Source organism: Leptopilina boulardi, unplaced genomic scaffold, assembly GCF_019393585.1.
Source record: "Leptopilina boulardi isolate dan_hultmark-lab unplaced genomic scaffold, ZJU_Lbou_2.1 LbouV2_97, whole genome shotgun sequence".
In the NCBI taxonomy this organism is placed as follows: Eukaryota; Metazoa; Arthropoda; class Insecta; order Hymenoptera; family Figitidae; genus Leptopilina; species Leptopilina boulardi.
In genome coordinates, this window is record NW_026138046.1 from 787,813 (window position 1) to 805,600 (window position 17,788).

A 17,788-nucleotide genomic window follows, 5' to 3' on the forward strand; every position below is an offset into this window, starting at 1 on the left:
ATTTTTATCCAATTTTTATTTAGGATTAAAAAAAAAACATTAAAAAAAAAAGAGAACTATATTTTCAAAACGAGGAGAAAACAAGGCGCGTAGACAATTATAAAGCAATAGAGGAAATATAAGATTAAAACGGAAGTAACTATAAAATATCTATTTTAAAAAAAATATATATATAAAAGTTAATGGAACGAAAAATAGGTTCGGGAGTATAAAATTGAAAAATCATAGCCCGTGCCATTGGAATTATATATACACCACAATGACAAAAACATCAAATACCGCCAGAAGGGTCTACTCGCGCGCGTTTCTGATCTCTTTTTCTCCCCCCCCCTTCTCTCTCTCTTTCTCTTCTTAAATAATACCGCTTAGCTCGCCATAGATACCCGTGGGGCCAGACGGACATGAAAAAAAAATTATGACGAATCGCCGCCAGTGATTTTCTTATATATATATATATATATATATATATATAAGACGTAAAGAAAAGTTTCGGCCATTAACCCTGACCTATCGTTGTCATGGCACAAGAAAACGTTCTTCCAAGTTCCGTTTCAATGAAACCTCCCGTGTGCTACCACATTATTAACCCCCAATTCCTATTTGGCTTAATATTAACTTAGCCTAATTTTTTTATTCGTTCTAATCTGTATTTAACCCTTCATTTATTTGGCCTAATTTTTTGTTTGACACATAATCTGTATTTAACCCAATCTTTATTTAACCTAATATTTACCTACCCCATAATTTTGTTATTTATCCCACATTATATATTTAACCCAATTTTTATTTAGCCTAATATATTTACCTACCCCAATTTTTTATTTATTTTACTCTCTATATTTAACCCAATTTTTATTTTGCCTAATATGCGCGTATATATATCCCAATTTCTTATTTAATTTATATAATCTATATTCAATCCACAATTCTTTTTTGGTCAAATTTTTTAACACACCTAATTTTTAAATTAATCTATACTTTGTATTTAACCAAATTTTTATTTGTCCTTATATTTATATTCTAATTTTTATTTAACCTATAGCATACATTCAACTCAATTATTCTTATTTAGATAAATATATATTTATACCTGTTCTAATTTTTGTAATTATTCTAATTTGTATTTAACCCAAAATTTATTTAGCTTAATATTAACAGGTCACAAATTTTTATTAATTCTAATCTGTATTTAATCCAATTCTTATTTGACCTGATATTTACCTATCTCAATTTTTTTATCCTATTATCCTGTATATTTAACCTAATTTTTATTTGGCCTAATATTTATCTGTCCCAATTTTTATTTAACCTAACCTACATTCAACATTCCTATTTAGCCAAATATTTATATCTGTCCTAATTTTTTTATTATCCTAATCTGTATTTAACCCAATTCTCATTTGGCCTAATATTTACCAATCTCAATTTTTTATTTATCCTACACTGTAGGATAAACCTAATTTTTATTTGGCCTAATATTTATCTATCCTTATTCTTATTTATAACCTAACCTACTACATTCAACATTCTTATATTTACCCAACTATTTATAACTGTCCTAATTTTTTAATTTATCCTACTTTGTATTAAAAAAAGAATTTTTATTTGGCCTAATATTTGTATCCTAATTCTTATTTAACCTAACTTACATTTAACCCAATTCTTATTTAGCCAAATATATTTACCTGTCCTAATAATTTTTTAATTATATCCTCTAATTTGTATTTAACCTAAAATTTATTTAGCCTACTATTAACTGCGGTTCCAAATTTTTATTAATATTTTAATTTGTATATTTATTACAATTTTTATTTTGTCTAATCTATAATATAATAATTAACCTTAATTTTATTTATTCTAAATTTTAGTGTTATTTTACTTCTTTGTTATATATAACCTATAAAATTTTCTGTACAAATTCTGTATATTTTATGCCCTATATAACCGTTATAGTTCCCACTTGGAAAGATTCCCCGGAAAGTGCCGCCCCCTGGAGGTTTCTATCAGAATTCCGCCGGAACTTCCAACGTAATTCTGTCGGAATTCCATCGGAGTTCTAAAGAATTTCCAATGGGATTCCGACGGAATTAGAACTCGAAAAATTTTGAAAAAAAATTAATCGGAATTCCGTCGGAAGTTCCGGCGGAATTCTGATAGAACCTCTAGGGGGTACTTTCCGGGGAATCTTTCCAAGTGGGCTAACGCGAACTTATATTTATCCTACTCTGTATTTAACCAAATTTTTATTTGGCCTAATATTTACCTACCCCAATTTATTATTTAATTATTCTAATATGTACCTCTATAAATATATAATTCTTTTTTTTTTGTCTAATCTTAATAGATAACCCATAATTTTTATTTAATGTATTATATATTTAACCATAATTATCTTAGTTATATTGTTCATTTATCCTAATTTTTAACTTACTTTTTATATGTCTTTTCAATTTTTCAAAAAAACCCTTTTTTGAAATCTTAATTCTAAAACTTATGCGGAATCACTATATATATATATATATATATATATATACTTTATAGGTGTCGTTTCGTATTATTGTTATACCAATAAGGGGAGGGAATTGAGAAATGTAAAATTATAGACGGTGGCGCTCTCAACTAGGATAAAATATGTTGCAGTTAATTTTTATACCGATTTTGGGGTAAAAATTCCATTTTTTTAGTGTGGTTAAAATTCACGCGTCAGTTACAAAATTGAAATAAAATAATAAATACAATTGTTAAATAGAGGTTTGGATGGGCACTCAAATTGAATTAAATATAGGGTCAGTTGGGGTAAATATATATATATATATATAGAAACAAGGGGCGTAAATCGAAAGAGTATATAGTTATTTCAGTTAAATAAAAAAATTTAAAATTAAATACGGCCTTAAACCTTTGAACCTTAATATTAGATCGCACCTCCAACATAAGGTTTGGGATAAATAAAAAGTAGTGGAATTATTAAAAATAAATTTATATAATATATTATATATATACGTTTTGGAATTAGTTTTTTGAAACTTAAAAACTTTTTATACTTCCAAAACTCGGTTTTATTTTAAATCCACATTTTTTAAAAATATTATTATTTAATCAAATATATGTGCGGTATTTTATGGAACCTAAATGACAATTATTTAATATATATCATTATTATGTCAAAAGCAAAAGGTATATATTTAAAAATACAAGAAGAATTATGTATATATATATATATACCAAACGGAATATAACAACATCATAACAAGATCAAAGAATAAAATTTAAGATACATATAAAGTTCTGTAAAAACAAAAACGATACAAAACGGTCAGTATTATATCGATTTTAAAAAATGATCGATTTGCGATTTCTCTCTCTCTCTCTCTCTCTCTCTCTCTGCGGATTGGGATTGGACGTTTCCCTTTTGGATTCGATTCTCATTAATCTTCGTCTCCTCCCTGATGGTTGATTCGTTTTGCAATTTCTTTTCGAAGAGCAGCCCTCAGTGGGTCTTTTTCTACTTTTTATTTCTCCCTCTCTCTTTTTTTCAATCTCTCTCTCTCTCTTTCTCTCTTTCTTGTTCTCTCTCTGGGGGTCCTCTCTCTTTCTCTCTCTCTCATCACCTCTCTTTCTGCGGGTGCGAGTCCATTGAATTCAACATGGCCGCCATTGCCGCCGCCGGCCTCGAAGAACCCCGCGAGTATACTATATATATATATATATATATATATATATATATACATATAAAATACCATTCGAGAAAACTTTCATCTTGGCATTTTTATCTTTCTTCTTCTTCCTCTTCTTCTTCTTGTTTTTCTTTATATCCGTCATTGAACCAATCAACATGACTAAACGGATTCAATAAACAAGAATATCATATTCTATATAGAGTCGCGATATATATCTGCAGCGAATGAAACGACGTAAAATGTATATATTGAAGGGGTATAGGGAGGCAGGAAGGGGGTGAAAACGAGTCGAATCTGGCATCGAATTTAAGAAACAAAAAAAAAAAAAAAAAGGAAACGAATCCGCCATAATGGCGGATCCAATATGGCGACCAGCAAAGTTTTTTTTTTATAGCGGATGAGGAATTTCTAACGTTTGAATTTACATCATTTTTCTGATTTTTAAAATTAAACATATATGAGATTCAAATTTTATAATAATGTTTCTGAGTAAAATTTTTAAAAATTTCGTCTGCCATTTTAAAAAATTCACATCGAATAAACAGGCATGCCTATATAATATTTAGCTGCCACAGCAAAACATGTTAGCTATATATAGAAGCTAATTTTTAGCAATATTAGCAAACAATAATTGCTATAATTTTTAGCAATATTATAGCTAACAGTAATTGCTATATATATATATGTCTTTATAGGGTTAGGGCAACTAGGGTTAGCTATAAAGTAACTAAATTTTAGCTAATACATATATAGCGATAACTATTTTTCTCCGTGCAGAATCCGAAACCTCTAAAATGGCAGGAACTTTTTCTAAATTTATTATACTTCAAATATGTTAAAAAAAATGGCAATTTTTGTTAATTTTTTTTTTCGCGACTTAGAAAAATTTTTTTCATCATTTAATTTCGTAAAAAAAAAAAAAAATTTCCACTAATGAACTATATAGTTATTTTTCAACTTTATATACTTTGTGTGCGGTTTGTTCAAAAATAAAAAAAAAAAAAAAAAATGAAAAGAAAAATACGAAAGAATAAGCGATGAGTATATATATTATTATAGAGGGGTCTCTAGTGCAAGGATCGAAGTTTCTTTCTCGTGGATATATATTGCAGAGTAGTAGCATAGCGAATATGCTCAGGGAGGTTTTGCGATTTCAGGTTATTGCGCATGACAAGCGTACTCAGAGGGTTTACGCCCTCTTTCCTCCTAGGAATATCATTTTCTAACGAGGTATATACACCTAACCGCATATACCCGCGTCACGGCCATGAAACTATATATATACATATACACCATATTTATAAATATATTTTATATATATATATATATAGTAGGCGAGACCTCACCTTATAACTATATGCCATCAGGATCGGAACAAGCTCATTTAATTAATTATGCATGAGAGTGTGCATTGCATTCAACCCCCTACTTCACCCCCCCCCCCTCCACCCTATTGCCACTAATCATTGCGCGTTATCAAAAGACTATATAGAAAAAAAATGATATGCGCGTATATACGTCACAAAAGATTCGAGAAAAATTATATTGCAAAAAATTTAAAATCGTCCTGGAATATTTGTATGCGAGGGAAAGTACCAAAAAATAAAATTCTAAATTTTAAAAAACAACCAAAAAATGAAATTGACTTAAATTTAAAAAGCAATTAAAAAATTTGAATTTGACCTCAAGTTTATTGAAATAAACCATTTTTGAATTCGACTTAAAACATATGAATTTGAAATTAAATTTATCCCATAAACAAAACTCAATCACGACCAAAAGCTTATTGAACCAAATACTGCGTGGCAAATACGATATATAGGAATAAAATTAACCTATATATATATAAACTTAAAAGTATATAACTAAAACTTGAATTCTTTCTGAAAATTAAAGGCAATCAAAACTTGAATTTGGCTTATAAAGTATATATATATATATGTATATATGACAACCAAAATTTTAACTCAACGACCCAAACTTTGTGGCAACAAAAAAATAAAATTGACCTAAATTATTAATAAACATATATAACCAAAACTTGAATTTGATCTAAAAGTTTATATATATGTCAAACAAAAAATTTAAAATCGACCTAAACTTATTTGTATCTGCTAAAATTTGAATTTCGCGCAACTATATAGTATATAGTTTATTGATACCCGCAAAGACGCAAATTATATTATTATAACCAATAACTTATTAAGACAACTAAAAATTAAAATAAACCTCAATTTTATAGTAACCAAAATTTTAATTTGTCCTATAAATATATATAAGGGAACCAAAAATTGAAATCGATCTAAATTTTGTGGTATAATAAAAAACAGAAAATTGGTTTAATAAACTTAAAAGAAATCAAAATTTGAATTTGTATAAAGTTTATATATATGGTATATATAAAAAACTTGAAATTGATCTAAACTTAATTTGTGCGCGGCAACCAAAAAATTAAATTGGTTTAAGATATATATAAACTTAAAATAAGCAAACAAAAACTTGAATTTGGAATTTCCAGCAAGCAAAACAATAAAAATCGCAAACTTATTAACCGAGTCGAAATTTAAAGTCGACTTAAAGCCTACTAAAACTTACGTTAGGATCTTATTTATACATTGCGTTAGGATCGACTTAAGACCTCATAGATGCTACTTGTGTCTCTTTTAGGTATTATTTTCTAAGGAGGTCTTAATTAAGACCTTTTCATGCTAACTACTATGCTGAATATAATATGCGCTTGCGCAAAGAACTATACTCTCTAAATCTGAATTAGTAAAAATGTTTACTAATTTAAATTAGTGACTCACTTTTTGCTTTAGAATTAGTTGAATTTTACTAATTGTTAGTAAAAGTTACTAATAATTAGTAAAATGTTGAGAAGCAAAAAGTGAGTTATACTAATTCAAATTAGTAAACTTTTTTTACTAATTTAGATTTTGAGAGTATGGAGATCTTAATTAGAACTTTTTTATAGGACCTAGCTGTTAGGACCTACTATCGGGTTTATAGCATTTAGAATCCGCGCATGCGCAAATAAGTGACAAAAAAGTCGTTGGTTCGGCGAAAAAACATATATCTCACTTTATAATATTCTGTTTCAAAATTCCGTTGAAAATCAAAACATTTCAAATAAGATTTGGAAGGCATACTCTCTAAATTTGAATCAGCGGAATCTCGCTGATTCTCAGCTATAAGTATACCATATTCCAATCAGCTTATATGCGCACTGATGAATTAGTGGAATTTCACTGATTTTTCAGCGTCGTATATCCGCTGATTGGTACCAGTGGCTTTTTTATTTTACGTTGCCAGGTAGTATTAAACAGAATTATACCTATTATAAATTTTACAAAAATAATTTATCAAATAAACAATGTTTTTCGTTGTATAAAATTATTTTGTAAAATTTATAAATATAATAAAACTTGCTTAAACTTAATGATTTATATAAATTTATTGATGTATATTTTATTGATTGAGTCATTTTTTATAATTTTCTAATACGCACACGTCCTCTTTCAAACACAAAAGTTTTAAAACAAGTATATATATTATAATAATGGACTGCACGTGCGGGTGGAATCAAGACATTATATATATATGAAGGGAATGCGCACGCATTCTCCAAAATAAAAAAAAATTTCCTGTTTCTTTGGTTAGAGTATCAAAAAGTACTTAATTCGATCTAAAAAGAATGTTAATAGAGGCTCTGTCAGTCATATACGATTTCATGTAAGGGGTATATATACCAATAAAGATGAGGATAAATAATCTAATGTTAACAGGACATAGTAGGCTCTAAATCAGTTAAACAATTTCAAATCAGGTAACTTAAGAGTACCTATAAGTCAATTTAAATAGGTTCTAGTAGGTGTTAAGTCGAAGATGCAGGTCTAAAAAGTATCAAAATCGAACTTAATACTTCGTAATAGGACTTAAATCAATTCTAAATTTCGACGCGCGCACTTTCTATACTCATCTCTATATATAAATCTGAATTATGTTTTTCTACTAATGAAAGAGTGCGGATTCGTATTACCAATTGAATTAGTAACAGTTTTTACTAATTTTTAGTAAAAAAAAACTACTAATTTCTTGTAGAAAACTACTAATTCATGGAGTAGTATTGAAACTGTTACTAATTCAATTAGTATAAAGGAATACACGCACTCTTTTATATTAATAGATATATATATATATACCAATTCAGATTTAGAGATAATTTAGTATTTATGTGGCAACGAAAAAATAAAATTGACCTAAATTCAAAAACATAACTAAAGCTTGAATTCGATATAAACTTTTATCAATGTGACAGCAAAAATTTAATTGACCTATTATTATATGATTTTGTGGCAAAAAAAAAAAAAAAAAAAAAAAAAAAACAATAAAATAGACAAAATAAAAAAGGAAATGAAACGGAACACATATTTAATATATCCAGTAATGGAATATAATTAGAGTTAAATAATTAAAATAGTTCACGAGTACCACGAACTGCGCACCTGATGATTATTACAGGTATATATAATAAAATTCCTCGATAATTACGCAAGAGTATATAGAGAAGTCATAATATGATTCTTCGCGCACACTATGTAATAGTCATAGTAGTTTTATAATAAAAATAATAATAATAATTATATCAACTATACGGTTTGGAATTTGATATATTTTAAATGAAACAATTCTACGACAATTGGCATTTTTTTTTTTTTAGAATTACTGCGTTTTACTGCATCATACTGATATGGTATATATGGGAAAAAAACGAGAAATAAAAATATAAATTGTGTATGAAAAAAGAATGGAAAAATAAAAGAAAAAAATTGCACCATTAAAAAAATTAAATTTTAAATATAAAAATACAAATAAAATACACAAAAATGAAAATGAAATTTAAAATAAATTTCAATATGGGGCCAGAAAAAATATCCAATATAGGCGAAAATTCGATATATCCGGGTCGAAAATTTAGTTATAATGATCCAAGGGACCAAAAAAAATATTTGATATAAGCGAATATCCGCGATTTATGCGGGTTCGATATACAGGGGTTTTACTGTAAATTTATTAGTTGTAAATAAATAAATAACAGTAAAATTTACGATAAATTCGTAGTTGTATATATATTTGACGCGCGCTACTTTTATATATATATATATATATATATATATATAGAGAGAGAGAGAGAGAGAGAGAGAGAGAGAGAGAGAGAGAGAGAGAGAGAGAGAGAGAGAGAGAGAGAGAGAGAGAGAGAGAGAGAGAGAGAGAGAGAGAGAGAGAGAGAGAGAGAGAGAGAGAGAGAGAGAGAGAGAGAGAGAGAGAGAGAGAGAGAGAGTTTAAAGAAATAATTGAATCCCCTTCGAAACGCTAACAATCCCTCTGATGCGACTTAACTAAATCAATTCAATGAATTCCCTCCTAACATATAACGAAAAACTAAATCTCATTCCCATTAATAATAATATAGTCCCTCAAAATGAATACTCCCTCAACACAAAAACCCCCAATCAGAATCAATATTATCGTCATTTCCACAATGAGTGTCTCCGACTCTCTCTCTCTCTCTCTCTCTTTCTCTGAATAGGTGACCATGTTCTCTCTTAAGGTTTCTACTCTTACCCTCCGGACCTTCAGTGGTATTCCCTCCATAGGTATATACATATATATATAGAAAAGAAGGGAATTCTCAGAGGGAACCGGAGAGAGAGAGAGAGAGAACATTCAGAAGTTACTGAAGAGAGAAGAAGAGAAAATTGTCAAAGGCTACTAAAGGAAGAGAGAGAGAGAAAATTGTCAAAGGCCACTGAAGAGAGAAATAGAGACAGAATTGTCAGAGGCTACTAAAAGAGACGAACAGAGAGAGTGAGAGAGAATTATCAAAAGCTACAGAAGAGAAAAAGAGAGACACCGAGTGAGGAGGGGATTCGTTGATACCTCCGAGGAGGGCGGTAAAATTTTCCTGGTGGGGAATCAACTGCATTGATATAGAAAATGGGTGGGAGTTGAAGATTCTTGATCAGGGAGTAGAGACAGAGAGAAAGAAAGAGTGTGTGAGAGAGAGAGAGAGAGAGAAAGAGAGAGTGGTATAAAACTCGGGTGTTTGAGAGAGGGGAGAACGTTCATCAGAGGTCGACCGAGGTCGTACGAGGCACTCCGAGTGAACTCAGTTCCTCTCTGAGGGCGTGGTCACTAGTCGACGATTGGTTGTGGTCCTCTTGCAATGGGAGCCACCCATCGCACGCGCACCTCTCTTTATCTCTCTCTCTCTCTCTTTCCATATATATACATTCAGAAGGAGAAAAGAAGGAACGAAAAAAAACAAAAAAAAAAAAGAATTCCCAATCCTCAGGAGGAAAACAACAGACAATATCCGAGTTTCGTGGCAACAATCAGGGAAATACTCTCTGTTTCTGTCTGTCTCGGAGGGTAACCCCACCCCAAAAAGGCATTTTCGAGAGAGGACCCTTGATATGGTCGCCATGACACTCAAAGAGGATATATTTTTATATACAAACACGAATGAGACAATTCTAAACTGAAATGTGACGCTGCTCGACAAAAGGTATATATCTATATATAACAATTTTAGGTTATATTTTTGAGTTTTTAAATAGAAAATAAATATAATCTAAAAATTTTTGGAGCTTACTTTTTATCGCGGAGCGTCACATATAATGGTTAAAAATATTTGATAAAAAATAAAATTGAAGAAATTAATTTTAAAATTCATATAGGAATTAGGAATAATAAAACCAAAAATTTTAAAAACCGCGATTTTAAAATTCGTATACCAGAAAAAAAAGGAATTTATACAGATTAACTATAATGTCGAATCATCAAAATTAGTAACGGTCAAATTATTTGCAATAAAAACCCTAATTCTAAACTGATGGAATCATACCATACACTGAAAAAAAATTTTATCTGGAACAGCAATTTGTTTCTCTATAACGAAAAATTTCGCTTTTTTAGTGAAATATTTCGCTCTGTTCCAGTGAAAAATTTATCTGGAACAGCGATATGTTTCTCTAAAATAACGAAAACTTTTGCTGTTTTAGTGAATAATATTCCCGTTTCAGGTGAAAATTTTTTTCCGTGTATGGTTATTAATTTAGGGGGGGGGCGACGTTAACAACGGTTGTATCGTTAACTTTAAAATTTTAACACAGGTTATTTATAGTTTTTGTCTTTTCTAGTTTTCAAAAAAACCCTTTTTACAAACCTTATAATTGTCCTCCATTCATTATTATTATACGCAGGCTAAGATAAAGGTGACTATAATTCTATTAATCCTGAAACAAAATTCCACATTCGATTAAAATAAAATTTCGATATATCGAAAAAAAAATTTAAATTCAAAAAATCTTAATTAGTCACGTCCTATCGGTGTAATTTTTTTTTTTTTGGCCTATTGAGTATTCTTTTTTTTAACACTATAAATAGAGAGAGAGAGAGAGGTGTAAAAAAAATGCAAGCCTCTGAAGGAAGCCCGAGTCTTGACGTTTCAAATTGTAGTTTCACGGCTCTGTGCGCGATGTTATTTCTGGAAATCGCGGTTTGACGGATGGGTGATCATCCAACTATAACAAAATGCAAGAGAGAATAAATGTCAAGTGTTGAATCGATCGATCGGCTTTTAGCTTAATAGGTATGTCCATACTCATTCTTGATTGGATATACTGTTAAATCGGCGAGTATATATTTTTTTTTTTTTTCACCATCAGAAGAGAGAGAAGAATTCTTAGCCGGAAGTTAAAAATTTTAAAAATAGTAAGACTGTGAAATCAGTTGATATGATTCCATTACAGACACAATATTTAGAGATAATTCCAATATCGGATTCTTAAAATACATGTAATCAAAAAGCAATTAGAAAGCGTTATGTAAACAAAAAATTATAAAATTCTCGCACGGGATTTTCGAGTCATATATATATATATATATATATATATATATATATATATAGAAAAATTCGTAAACGGAATTTTTTAAAATCAAATTTATATCCAATTTTTTTGTGTTAATATCAAAATTTTCACCTATAGAATATAGCTATAAGTATTTCACTGAAACAAACTATATATTTCACTAAAATAGCGAAAGTTTTAGTTTATCGCTGTTCATATATAGATAAAAAAAATTTTTATATATAATTTTAAAAAATATAAATATAGCAATAAAATAATAATAGGAAACAGGATAAGGGGGGGAGGGTGGTTTAAAAAAATGTAATAAATGCGAATAACGCGAGGGTGGAGAAAAATCTCTCGAGTCACGCGAAAAAGGGATTTCGAGTATGCGTGCATGTATATATATATATATATATATATATATATATATATATATATTTTGGAGAGAGTGAAAGGGGGAGGGGGCCGAAAAGGAAGAGAGGCCACGCGAGATTACATGGCATAATCCGCAAATGACCAAACTTAGGTGCCTGTTCTAATTGCAAATATGACACAGCTTAATTCTCCCTCTCTGTTTTCGGTGAGAATGCGTCGAGGGAACTCGGAGAAACTCTCTTGTACTCTGCTCTTTCTGCTTCATCTCCTCTCTTCTAATAATAATAATCATACTTTCTCTCATTTAGCCCCCCATTTTTATCCTAACCTACCTCAACAAAAAAAAAAAAAAAAAAAAAAAAACTAAAATAAAAACTAAGAAAAATTAACTAACTAAAATGAAAAATAACAAAAATTTCTATACTATACTTAAAAAGGACCTTCTTTCTTCACCCTTAACTGATACCCTAAAGTGACTATGGGACATAAGGGGTTGTAATTTTGTGAGACAATTCACGTAAAATGTACGTTACTACTACACATGGGTCTTTTGGACCCCAAAAAAGCGGCTAATTTTCGCCTTCAGAATCTTAATTAACGTTTTCCCTAAAGAATTTTATCCCATACATAAGGTCAATATTTGAAAACGTATTCGCGCGTCGGCAAATATAATTTCAGTACTTGGAATTAGCTTTAAAAAGAGAATTTCAAATCAAGTCACTATACTACTGCGGGTCAAAGAGGGAAAATTAGCATCCTTATTTCTGATCCGAGTTAATGCCAGCGACCCTAGATGAAATTTTCGCTTCATGGGTTTTAAATATGTATATATATATATTATACACAGAAATAGAAATATATATGTATATATAGAGAGAGAGGAATATGAAAGAAAAAACAAAAAGAGAGAAGACAAAAGAGTTTTAAAAGTGAAGCGGTAAACAGTAGCTGCGCGTATCGCAATACCAAAAAGGATCCGCCTACCATCTTCTCGTCATTTAGTGAGCGCGGCTTTCATTTTTTTTTTTTTCTTCTTCTTTTCCCCTTGCTCATCGTTTTTTTTCCGCTTCTTAAATTCATCCTCTCTACTACTGTGTGCCCGGGCTGTAAAAAGCCATCTCGTCAGTTTACGAGTGTGAATAGACGCCGCGCGTCCAATTATGCGGCTTAATTTAAATGGGATAATTGCATTCGCGCATTCAGGGGTTGCGCGCAAACCCAAACTTGTATATATATATATATATCTATATATTATATAATTTTTCATTATTTTCGAAAATATATATTAAATTTTCAAAGTGCTTATTTTGTTTTATCTTATTTTTTCAATAAAACTACTGTATACAATAATATCGAGCGAATTTCTTTAAAAATTTACTGAATTATTTGTACTACTAAAGACATTTATATATATAAAAAAAAATATAATGTTTTGGAATAATATTCACTCTAAAACGAAAAGGTATTAATTTTATACCTACATATACTTTAGAGGTATATACTAAATTGTCGAACCCGAATACCGAAGCGAGTATACAAAAATCCATCCAAAATAGAATTTCTAATTTGTTCACAGAAACAAAATCTGTTAAGAACAAAATTTATTTTTTAAAATTAAACGTACACCCACAAAAATATGTTATATATATATATATATTTGTCTCACAGAGACTATACTATAGCCCATATTTATATTTGGCATAAATAAAATTTTTTATTTGATTCAAATAAATATTTATTTGATTTAAATAAAAAATGTTTTAATTAAAAATTTTATTAAATTACACACCCTAAAAAAAGTAATTTTCAATCTAGAGGATTCCTCTAAAATAAATGCATATTTTCCTCTTAATTTTGGTATCAAAATTATTATTCTTCATTTAAGAGGATTTTCCTCTTAAATTAAATGTCGACATCCAAACCTCGTAAAATTGTTTTTAATGTCAAAGCCATCAATGAAATATTTATAATTTCAATCAAATAATAAAATCTTTGCAGAAAATACATTTTTAAATAAAAATTAAGTAAAATTATAATAGTTCATTTCAATATAATAATAAAAATTGTTTTTTAATATAACATTAACAATGTCATGTTTTTGGTTAATTATCAACATTTTATATTGATAATTAAAATACAAAAAATAAGTTTTCATTAATCAGTTGTAATGATCAACGAGATTTTCAGCGCAAAAATAATTTTAAAACATGATGATATGTTTAAAAGTTAACATTTTTTATAGGACAGAAAAAAATTTCATATATGAAATTATTTAACGTTTTAAAACTATTTTAAAGAAGTAAATAAAATAAGATTTAAAAAATTCGAAAGATTCAAAAATGGGGTTATAGTATTTCTATTTACCTGAGTAGTAAAATTTCACAAGAAATATCCAAATTTTTTTAAATCTAAAAATAGCGTTAAAAATATTCATTTAATTTGAATTTAACTATATTTTCTGTATTTTTAATAAAGCAAATCCATTTTTTTGTCCTTTTTGTTGACATTTTACCAGAAATATTAAAACTGAAAGGTTAAAAAACAACTTCACAACTATCATACCCAGGGAAAGGGATCAAACGATTACATTATTTTTTTCCGTTTCCTTTTTTTAAATCTTCTAAATTTAAAACGGAAAATCTTAATTAAAGAGGAAAATACAAAAGGAATCCTTTTGTCATTCTTCCATTAAAATGAAGAATAAAAATATTCTACATTTCAATTGAATAATCTTGTTTTAAGAGGAAATATTTAGAGGATATTAGAAGAGGAATTTTCCTCTAAGTATAAGATTACTTTTTTTTGGGTGCATAATTCAAAAAAAATTTTATTTGATTTAAATAAAAAATTTTATTTACGCCAAATAAATGGGCTATATATATTGTAGACAAATATATATATATACGTTTATTTATAACTCAAATATATATATATAAATTTGGTTCCAATAAAATATTTCTCTGGGTGTAGTGATAATTTTTTTAGTTTGCAATTTTAATCTTTGAATGAAGTATATATATATATATATATATATTTTAATCTCATCGATTTATTAAAACGTTGCATTTTATTTTATTTAATTTTTGTATTAAAATATATAATACAATTAAAAAAAAAATTAATTTCATTCAAACAATTCGATTACTTGACTATTATCAAAATAAATATTTATAATTAAGCTAAATAGTTTTTCTTTAAATTAAATAAATTGTATTTGAACCAATAATTTCTGTATATATATATTTGAAACTAATACCGCATTTAATTGATTTAAATAAAAAATTAATTAATACAAATAAATATTTATTTGATAATATATAAAGAATATATTTTTTTGAAAAATATATTTATCTATATCAATTTTCAATTTTATCAATTAAAATAATTTTGGATATAATATAATTTGGAATATATATATGAAAATATAAAAAATGTAAGAAATAATAATTATAATTATAATTTTATTTATATATATATATATATTTATGTATATTTTCAATAAATAAATAAATAAATAATAACAATAAAAATAAAATAATAATTTAATAAAATAATGGAATAGTATATTGAATAGAATATACCTAATACAATTTTTTTTTAATTTTATATAAAAAAAAATTTTTTTTCTTATTAAAGTATTTTTGTTTTTTAAATTATATTTTTATTTTCGAATATTTTTTAAAATTATTTTCATTATTTTATTTGTAAAAAATAATTTCAAAAATTTTATCACATTAATATAAAAAATATGCAAAATAATTTTTATATTATTAAATAATTTTGACCATTTAATTGCATTACTATTATTATTATTATTATTACTAATATTTATTTATTTATTTATTGAAATAAATAAATTGAATTTAATTTATTTTTACTAAATAGTAAATAATTGTATTAAAAATAAATTTGAATATTCTTATAATAATATATAATATTATTTAAATATATAATAGATTTAACAAAAAAAAAGTAATAATAATTTATAAATTATTAAAATTGATATAAAAGTAAATAATATAAAAATGAAAAAATTCTAATATTATAAAATAATTAATTGTATAATTCACAAAATAAAACAAAAGAAAATGAAATAAAATTTTCAAAACGTTAACAAAAATTATAATAAAGTTGCCATAAAAATAATTTCGATATTTGGAAAAAAAAAATATTTAGTTATATAAGTAAACACACAAAAAAATATATATATATTTTGCCCTGGGTATAAAAATAAATAAAAATTAAAAATTATTTAATTAATTAATTAAATTAATTAATTTTAAATTTTTATAATAAATTTTTTTAGATACGGACCTGAAACATTGTTTAACAATAATCAAAATTGAAAAAAAAAATTCGCACAATCAAAGAAAGAAATATATATATATATAATAATCTCACTTTCCAAAATAGTCGAAAAACAATTATTATATTTTTCAAAAAAAAAAGTAAATAAATAAATTTCAACGCCTTGAGAATTTCTAAACAAATTTTGAATGTATGTACAAAAAAGAAAAAAAAAATAAAAAACTGGTGGAGAAAATAACCCCCCTGGCAATATTAGTTCCTACGCCACTGTTTAATGGGAAAAAAATAAATTGTCAATTTCTACGAATTTGCCTAATATATATATTTTTAGAAATAATTACGAAAAAACTTTCGAATAATAAATTATTTACTTTTTTCCATGCGAGAAAAATTCACGAAATGATTATATAATAGAAAAGTAAATCAATTTCAAAAATTTTATTTCATTTCTAACCAAAAAAAAAAAAAAAAAAAAATAGAACAGTAAAATTGGCGGTTGAAAAAAATGTCTACAATATTAATTATGTAAAATAAATGTCACTTACCTTATGTATTTCCTCTCCAATGATTGGCGTTGATTTCCTCTCTCTCTCTCTCTCTGCAAACTGTAATGTAGAATATCAAATTTGTTTTAATTTACACTTTATATTTATTTATTATAAAATTATCACTGTCTACAAAATTGACCAGATGTGAATAAAAAAAAAACTTGGTTCTTTGCGTGTAAAATGCGGCAAAGCAATGAAACAATGGCGTGAGTGTAATTAACTTCCGTGATTCTATTCCACGTTCCGACGATTCTAAGGAAAATCGGCAATTAAAATTGGCGGTAAATTTTAAACAATGAATTTTGAAATACTTTTTTTTTTTTTTTAATATTTTGATAAATTGAAAATAAATTATAGTAATAAATAAATATAATTTATAATAAAAAAATAAATAAAAGAAATAATAATTAATAATTTTATTTGCAAATAATAATAAATAATAATAAATAAAAATAAATAAATAATAAAAAACATTATTAAAAAATTAATAATAATAAATAAAAATAAATAAATAATTAAAAAAAATTAAAAAATTAACGAAATAAATAATAATAATTAAATAAAAAATAAAAAAAAAATAATTGAAAAAAATATAGTAGAAAATAAAAAGGAAACATTGATAAAATAAATATAATAATTATTATTTATAATTTTTTTTTTTATTTTAAGAAAAAAATTTGTTTATAATTTTTTTTTTATTTAATGAAAAAAAAAGAATATTTTAGGTATAGTTTTTTTTTTTTTTTTTTTTTTATTAATTTTTTTTTTATTTATATTTTTTTATATTTGCAAAAAATAAATTTTTATCTTTAAAAATAAATGGTAAAAAATTAAATACAGAAGTGGAAAAAAAAATTCTGTTTTCTCTACTTGGAAAAAAAAAAATTGCGGCAGAGCAATGAAACAATGGCGTGAGTGTAATTAACTTCAGTGATTCAATTCCACGTTCCGACGATTTTAA

The 17,788-nt window shown here is 26.5% G+C and overlaps 1 protein-coding gene across 1 annotated transcript in view; it reads right to left on the reverse strand.

Moving 5' to 3' along the window:
• The window catches only part of LOC127290941 (zinc finger protein rotund-like), a 403,126-nt gene that overhangs the window by 344,160 nt on the left and 41,178 nt on the right, over positions 1 to 17,788 (reverse strand). Inside the window, exon 2 of the mRNA XM_051319788.1 lies at positions 16,825 to 16,884. The gene's annotated coding sequence lies outside the window, so the exon portion shown is untranslated. The remainder of the gene's footprint in view (positions 1 to 16,824; positions 16,885 to 17,788) is intronic.